This window comes from Salmo salar, chromosome ssa20 (assembly GCF_905237065.1).
Source record: "Salmo salar chromosome ssa20, Ssal_v3.1, whole genome shotgun sequence".
Taxonomy (NCBI): Eukaryota; Metazoa; Chordata; class Actinopteri; order Salmoniformes; family Salmonidae; genus Salmo; species Salmo salar.
In genome coordinates, this window is record NC_059461.1 from 42561242 (window position 1) to 42570416 (window position 9175).

Sequence of the window (9175 nt, forward strand, 5' to 3'; positions counted from 1 at the left end):
ATGTGGCTGGAGTGTGTCAGCAGTTCCTGCAAGAGGAAGGCATTGATGCTATGGACTGGCCCGCCGTTCCCCAGACCTGAATCCAATTGAGCACATCTGGGACATCATGTCTCGCTCCATCCACCAACGCCACGTTGCACCACAGACTGTCCAGGAGTTGGCGGATGCTTTAGTCCAGGTCTGGGAGGAGATCCCTCAGGAGACCATCCGCCACCTCATCAGGAGCATGCCCAGGCATTGTAGGGAGGTCATACAGGCACCTGGAGGCCACACACACTACTGAGCCTCATTTTGACTTGTTTTAAGGACATTACATCAAAGTTGGATCAGCCTGTAGTGTGGTTTTCCACTTTAATTTTGAGAGTGACTCCAAATCCAGACCTCCATGGGTTGATAAATTGGATTTCCATTGATTATTTTTGTGTGATTTTGTTGTCAGCACATTAAAATATGTAAAGAAAAAAGTATTTAATAAGATTATTTCTTTCATTCAGATCTAGGATGTGTTGTTTAAGTGTTCCCTTTATTTGTTTGAGCAGTATATATATATATATATATATATATGACAAAACACACATCATGACAAGAGAGACAACACTACATTTACATTTACATTTACGTCATTTAGCAGACGCTCTTATCCAGAGCGACTTACAAATTGGTGCATTCACCTTATGATATCCTGTGGAACAACCACTTTACAATAGTACATCTATATCTTTTTTTTTGTGGGGGGGTTAGAAGGATTACTATATCCTATCCCAGGTATTCCTTAAAGAGGTGGGGTTTCAGGTGTCTCCGGAAGGTGGTGATTGACTCCGCTGTCCTGGCGTCGTGAGGGAGCTTGTTCCACCATTGGGGTGCCAGGGCAGCGAACAGTTTTGACTGGGCTGAGCGGGAACTGTGCTTAACTCCCCCTAACTACAGGGAGGGAAGGGAGGGTGGCTGCCGTCGTTGACGGCACTGGGCTACACCCCCCCTCCCCAACCCACCTATGTTGGAGGCGGCTCAGGTGCGGTACGTGGACCTCGCTCCACCCTCGTCATTGCCCACTTCGGTAGCGCCCCTGGCTGCTCCGGAAGACTAGTAGGCGCACCTGACTTCGCCCGACTGGCGGGCGACTCTTGCCGTGACTGGCTGGCGGGTGTCTCTGACTGTGGCCGGCGGGTCACTCTGGCTGATCCTGGCCGACGGGCCACTCTGGCTGATCCTGGCCGACGGTACCCTCTGGCAGCTCCGGGCAGTCGGGCCCCTCTGGCAGCTCCGGGCAGTCGGGCCCCTCTGGCAGCTCCGGGCAGTCGGGCCCCTCTGGCAGCTCCGGGCAGTCGGGCCACTCTGGCAGCTCCGGGCAGACTGGCCACTCTGGCATCTCCGGGCAGACTGGCCACTCTGGCATCTCCGGGCAGACTGGCCTCTCTGGCATCTCTGGGCAGACTGGCCACTCTGGCATCTCCGGGCAGACTGTCTCTGGCGGCTCCTGACTAGAGGGCGGCACTGGCGGCTCCTGACTGGCGGGCGGCTCTGGCGGCTCCTGACTGACGGGCGGCTCTGGCGACTCCTGACTGACGGGCGGCTCTGGCGACTCAGGACTGACGGGCGGCTCTGGCGACTCTTGACTGACGGGCGGCTCTGGCGACTCTTGACTGACGGGCGGCTCTGGCGACTCTTGACTGACGGGCGGCTCTGGCGACTCTTGACTGACGGGCGGCTCTGGCGACTCTTGACTGACGGGCGGCTCTGGCGACTCTTGACTGACGGACAGCTCTGGCGACTCTTGACTGACGGACTGTTCTGGCGACTGATGCACTAGAAGCCTTGTGCGTGGAGCTGGTACTGGACGTGCCAGCCCGGAGACACGCACCTCAAAGCTAGTGCGTGTAACGGGAAACACCGGACCGTAGAGGCGCACTGGCGGTCTAAAGCGCAGGGTTGGCATCACCCCTGCTGGCTCGATGCCCACTTTCCCCTGGCACATGCGGGGGGCTGGTACTGAGCATACTGGCCTGAAAATACCAGGCCTTATCATAGCACCTACCCCAAAGCACGGGACCTGTCCAGTCTGTTTACCTCTAAAAAGGGTACGGGGCGCTGGCCTGGGTCTCCAGTCTTGCCCCGTCAAACAGCCCTTGTGCCCCCCCCTAAAAAATGATTGGGGGAGCCTCTCGGCTCCCTTACCAGTCGTTTTCCCCAGTCCTCGCCAGAATTCTTCCGCTGCTTGGTCCTGGTTTGGTGGGGAATTCTGTCACGGATTTCGTCGTGGTGTTGAAGGGAAGACCAAAATGCAGCGGGTATGTGGATACTCATTCTTTTAATGAAAATAATCGAAGCATCCACAGGGAAAAAACAAAACAATAAACAGTACTCACGACTAGACAGTGTAGCAGGCTCAATAAACGAGGTGCTCACAAACAATTCCCCACAAACACACAGACAAACACACCCAACTAACATAGGACTCCCAATCAAAGGCAACACCACACACCTGCCTTCAATTGGAAGTCCACCCCCAATTAACTATACATAGAACAACCCAACCTAGACAGAACATACAAAACACAACTCCTTCTGCCACGCCCTGACCAAAACTTATACACCTACTCCACCTGCTGGTCAGGACGTGACACTAATTTTGTTTTAAAGAATTCGGCAGTATGTCCAACCTGCCTCATAACTGCAGACCACATGTAACCATGCCATCCCAGGACCTCCACATCCGGCTTCTTTACCTGCGGGGTTGTCTGGGGAGGGGAGGTTAAGATCATTAACGCAGCACGTTAGTTCTCTTAACCTTCCATGTAATTCTCCTAACCTGCCATAGGGCTAGGGGGCAGTGTTCGGAAGTTCGGATGACTGATGTGCCCAAAGTAAACTGCCTGTTACTCAGGCCCAGAAGCTGGGATATGCATATAATTGGTAGCATTGGATAGAAAACACTCAAACGGTTAAAATAATGTCTGTGAGTATAACAGAACTGATATTGCAGGCGAAAACCCGAGAAAAATCCATCCGTAAATTTGTTTGAGGTCACAGGCCATTTCAATGCTAGCCTATGGGATATACAAATAAAAAGGACCCAGATTGCAGTTCCTATGGCTTCCACTAGATGTCAACAGTCTTTAGAAAGTGTTTCAGGCTTGTTTCTTGAAAAATTAACAAGTAGTTGTAGTTTTTCCAAGGTGTCCCTCATTAGAAAAGTAGTCTCTTTGTTATTTATCTTCCCTATTGAACATACTATTCTCCATCTTAAATGTTATTGTTTATTTAGATATTAGAGTACTTGAGGATTAATTCGAAACATCGTTTGACTTGTGTGGACGAACTTCACTGGTAACCTTTTGGATTTGTTTGTATGCATGTTGAACGAGTGGATTACTGAAATCAATGGTTCCAACTAAACAGACTTTCTTGGATATAAAGAAGGACTTTATCAAACAAAATGACCATTCATTGTGTATCTGGGACCCTTGGGATTGCAAACGGAGGAAGATCTTCAAAGGTAAGTGATTTAGTTAATCGCTATTTGTGATTTTTGTGACGCCTGTGCTGGTTTGAAAAAGTATTTTGATGTGGGGCGCTTTCCTCAGATAATTGCATGGTATGCTTTCGCCGTAAAGCCTTTTTGAAATCTGACAACGCGGTTGGATTAACAGGAAGTTAAGCTTTTAAATGATGTAGGACACTTGTTTGTTCATGAATGTTTAATACTGTCACGTCCTGACCAGTAAAGGGGTTATTTGTTATTATAGTTTGGTCAGGACGTGGCAGGGGGTATTTGTTTTATATGGTTTTGAGTGTGTGTTTATGTAGAGGGGCGTTTGATTTATGTATTCCGGGGTTTTTGGTTTAGTTCTATGTTGTATAGTTCTATGTCTGTTCTAGGGTATTTAGATCTATGTTTAGGTAATTGGGATTGGGGCCTTCAATTGGAGGCAGCTGGTTATCGTTGCCTCTGATTGAAGGTCCTACATTTAGGAGTATGTTTGTTATGGGTATTGTGGGAGGTTGTTCTTAGCACTGCTGTATTTAGCCTGCAAGACTGTTAGTTCGGTTCTTGTTTTGTTTATTTAAGTGTTCACTAAGAAAGTTAAGATGAGCACTCGACCTGCTGCACCTTGGTCCATTTACTACGACGATCGTGACAAATACTACTATTTTATCATTTGAATTTGGCGGCGCCAACTTCACCGGATGTTGTCAATTTTGATCCTGCTAACGGGATCGGATCCCTGAGATTAATGCTCCTAACCTGCAGCGTTAATGCTCCTAACCTGCAGCGTTAATGCTCCTAACCTGCCGAGTTAATGCTCCTAACCTGCCGCGTTAATGCTCCTAACCTGCCGTGTTAATGCTCCTAACCTGCCGCGTTAATGCTCCTAACCTGCCGCGTTAATGCTCCTACCCTGCCGCGTTAATTCTCCTAACCTCCCACGTTAATTATCCTAACCTTTCTAACCTGCTTAGCTAAAATGCTACAAGGAAGCAGCCACACAAAACGGTCTTGAGTGGCAACCAATCTGCCCAATTAGCTGTTCCATCAGTGGTGGAAAAAGTACTCAATTGTCATACTTGAGTAAAATTAAATATACCTTAGTACAAAATGACTCAAGTAAAAGTCAGCCAGTGAAACACTACTGGAGTAAGAGTATAAAATGATCTGGTTTTAAATGTACTTAAGTACAGTGGTGAAAAAAGTACTCAATTGTCATACTTCAGTAAAAGTAAATGTTATACATCAAATTCCTTATATTAAGCAAACCAAATGGCAAAATGTTCTTGCTTTTAAATTTACTGCCAGAAAAAGGGATCACTCCAACACTCAAGACATAATTTACAAACACGGTATTTGCGTTTAGTGAGTCCGCCAGATCGGAGGCAGTAGGGATGACAATGTGTTTATATTGATATGGGTGTGAATTGGCCAATATTGCTGTCCTTCCTGAGTATTCCAAATGTAACGACTACTTTTGGGTCTGTATGGGATTAAAAAGTACCTATTTTCCTTAGGAATGTAGTGAAGTAAAAGTTCTCAAATATAAATAGTAAAGTACAGATACCCCCAAAAAGTAGTACTTCAAAGTATTTTTACTTAAGTACTTTACACCACTGGTTTCTATACACCCACTTGTGTTGATCCTCCCCGTTACATCACAACGCCCACTTTCAGACACTCCACCCATGCAGTTAACCCAGAGAGGAAGAGGCGAAGGGAGAGGTTTTACTCCGCCCAAAATCTGTTCACAAAAATATACTGCTCAAAAAAAATAAAGGGAACACTTAAACAACACATCCTAGATCTGAATGAAAAAAATAATCTTATTAAATACTTTTTTCTTTACATAGTTGAATGTGCTGACAACTAAATCACACAAAAAGAATCAATGGAAATCCAATTGATCAACCCATGGAGGTCTGGATTTGGAGTCACACTCAAAATTAAAGTGGAAAACCACACTACAGGCTGATCCAACTTTGATGTAATGTCCTTAAAACAAGTCAAAATGAGGCTCAGTAGTGTGTGTGGCCTCCACGTGCCTGTATGACCTCTCAACAATGCCTGGGCATGCTCCTGATGAGGTGGCGGACGGTCTCCTGAGGGATCTCCTCCCAGACCTGGACTAAAGCATCCGCCAACTCCTGGACAGTCTGTGGTGCAACGTGGCGTTGGTGGATGGAGCGAGACATGATGTCCCAGATGTGCTCAATTGGATTCAGGTCTGGGGAACGGGCGGGCCAGTCCATAGCATCAATGCCTTCCTCTTGCAGGAACTGCTGACACGCTCCAGCCACATGAGGTCTAGCATTGTCTTGCATTAGGAGGAACCCAGGGCCAACCGCACCAGCATATGGTCTCACAAGGGGTCTGAGGATCTCATCTCGGTACCTAATGGCAGTCAGGCTACCTCTGGCGAGCACATGGAGGGCTGTGCGGCCCCCCAAAGAAATGCCACCCCACACCATGACTGACCCACCGCCAAACCGGTCATGCTGGAGGATGTTGCAGGCAGCAGAACGTTCTCCACGGCGTCTCCAGACTCTGTCACGTCTGTCACGTGCTCAGTGTGAACCTGCTTTCATCTGTGAAGAGCACAGGGCGCCAGTGGCGAATTTGCCAATCTTGGTGTTCTCTGGCAAATGCCAAACGTCCTGCACGGTGTTGGGCTGTAAGCACAACCCCCACCTGTGGACGTCGGGCCCTCATACCACCCTCATGGAGTCTGTTTCTGACCGTTTGAGAAGACACATGCACATTTGTGGCCTGCTGGAAGTCATTTTGCAGGGCTCTGGCAGTGCTCCTCCTGCTCCTCCTTGCACAAAGGCGGAGGTAGCGGTCCTGCTGCTGGGTTGTTGCCCTCCTACGGCCTCCTCCACGTCTCCTGATGTACTGGCTTGTCTCCTGGTAGCGCCTCCATGCTCTGGACACTACGCTGACAGACACAGCAAAGCTTCTTGCCACAGCTCGCATTGATGTGCCATCCTGGATGAGCTGCACTACCTGAGCCACTTGTGTGGGTTGTAGACTCTGTCTCATGCTACCACTAGAGTGAAAGCACCGCCAGCATTCAAAAGTGACCAAAACATCAGCCAGGAAGCATAGGAACTGAGAAGTGGTCTGTGGTCCCCACCTGCAGAACCACTCCTTTATTGGGGGTGTCTTGCTAATTGCCTATAATTTCCACCTGTTTTCTATTCCATTTGCACATCAGCATGTGAAATGTATTGTCAATCAGTGTTGCTTCCTAAGTGGACAGTTTGATTTCACAGAAGTGTGATTGACTTGGAGCTACATTGTGTTGTTTAAGTGTTCCCTTTATTTTTTTGAGCAGTGTAATTGAGCAATTTTGTGAGTGTCAAATTTGGTCAAGGTTCTTTGGTTAGGTTCTTCTTCTTCGTGTGGCTTTCTCACTGGGGGGCTCCCAGTCGAATCACTCACCCTTGGGCTATCCTCTACTCTCATGACTGTCTCAGCATAGGAAACTTTCTGCCCCACTTGAACTCTGGCAATCTCAACCTGTCTCTCTCTCACAGGGATTCTGGATCCCCGTCTGCATGGGACACACAGTGCTTTCTCTATCCCAACTGTACACTCCCTCTGACTATGCTCTCCTGTGCATTTCTCACATCATGGGATCTCCCTTCTACACACTGCTACAACATGTCAGAATCCTTGGCATCTAAAGCACCGTATCGGGTTTGGGAACATAGGCCCTCACGTAATAGCAAATATAACCTAACCTGACCTTATCAGGTAGAAACTCTGTGTCAAAGCTCAATAAGACAAACAGCACAGGAGGCTGCTGAGAGGAGGATAGCTCATAATAATGGCTAGAATGGAGTGAATGGAATGGTATCAAAAACATGGCAACCGTGTGTTTGAGTTTGATACCATTCCATCTATTTCGTTCCAGCCATTACTATGAGGCTGTACTCCCCAATTAAGGTTCCACCAACTTCCTGTGACAGGGTGTTCTCAGTCTCGCCATTGCCACTGACTACATTTCGAGATCCTCAAGATTCTGAAAAGAGCAAGAAAACCTAAAGGTAAGATTACTTGGTTTGTATTCAGGAGACGAAGGTCTGAATTTAGCGCCATTCTTACACTTTCATCGCACCTACTTTGCAACATTGTTTCCCTGAAGCTAGCTACGACTAGCTAGCTGTTTGTCATTCCCTGTAATGGTTAGGTTGTTATGAGTGCACTGATTTTAAGTGGAGACACGTGGCATTTTAGCAACTTTGAAAAAATTGACTTCATATCGGAGTTGCCTGTTTTTTCATAGAGATAGGACTCAACATGGATATTACCCATTTTAGTATGGACATTGTCATTGAGCGCTTCCACCATTTTAAAGTAGTCAACTGGGTGGGGATTCCTATGAGTTAGGTGCAATCAGACAATGAAGAAGAAAATGTACTACTTTAAAATGGAGATGCTGTCACAGGCAATATAATGGCACAGATACAAAGATAAGTCCTCTATCTTAATTTTTATTTATTTAACCAGGCAAGTCAGTAAAGAACAAATTCTTATTTACAATGTCGGCCTAGGAACAGTGGGTTAACAGCCTTGTCCAGGGGTAGAATGACAGATTTTTACCTTGTCAGCTCGGGGATTCGGTCTAGCAACCTTTTGCTTACTGGCCCGACGCTTTAACCAGGTTGTTCACACGCATACCTGCCCTCTCATTGGCTAGTATGGTCCCACCAGAGGAGGTTGGTGGCACCTAAATCGGGGAGAACGGGCTCCTGGTAATGGCTGGAGCGGAATGGTATAATAGAATGGAATAGAAGTCATTCCATTCGCTCCATTCAAGCAATTAATATGATCCGTCCTCCCCTCAGCAGCCTCTACTGGGTCCCACCTGATTTCGCCTGCCTTCCATCTTTGAGGACGTATTTACATTTTTTAGAGTGGTCATTTGACTATCTTGTCACTATAATAGAAAATCTTTGGTACACCATACAAGAGAGGAAGAGGCGAAGGGAAAGGGATAACAGGACCCAAAATCTGATCAAATATACATTTCGTAATCCTTAGCTTGTTAGGAGTGTACTGATATAAGTAGGACCACGTGACATCCCGGCAACTTTGTGCCTGTTCTTCACGAGTATCTGCCCTCTCATTAGCTAGAATGGTCCCACCTGATCTTGCCTCCTCCCGACTGCTTTCCATTTTTGAATACATTTATTTTCATTGTTAAATTGGCCACTTGAGTATCTGGTCAATATAATGGATAGTCTGTGCCCATACCTGTTTGAATGCCACGAGCACAAAATGAGACCTAGACCTTTGTCTACTTAGACGTTACTGCCCCGCTGTGGACATCTCAAGGTAGTTTGATAATGTAGTTAATATTTATACATTGAATTATGTATTGCACTTGCGATGAAAATATAAAATGTAAATGTTTAATCATTATTTTTTTATTAGGCTTGTGACACAACAAAATTAAAATCGTAAGTAATTTGCCTAAACTTAACTTTATTCTAACCCTAGTGTAAAATACAGTAACTTTAACTTGATAATGAATACTCTGCAGAAAGCCAAACATATTTATGTTAATTTAAAAGTTAGGCTATGTAATCATTAGGTATGACAGCCGAAATCGGCATGGTTGTACAGTAGCCTACAGGCAAGGCGGAGGCGTAAAGGATTAGGTCTACAGTATGCTACATC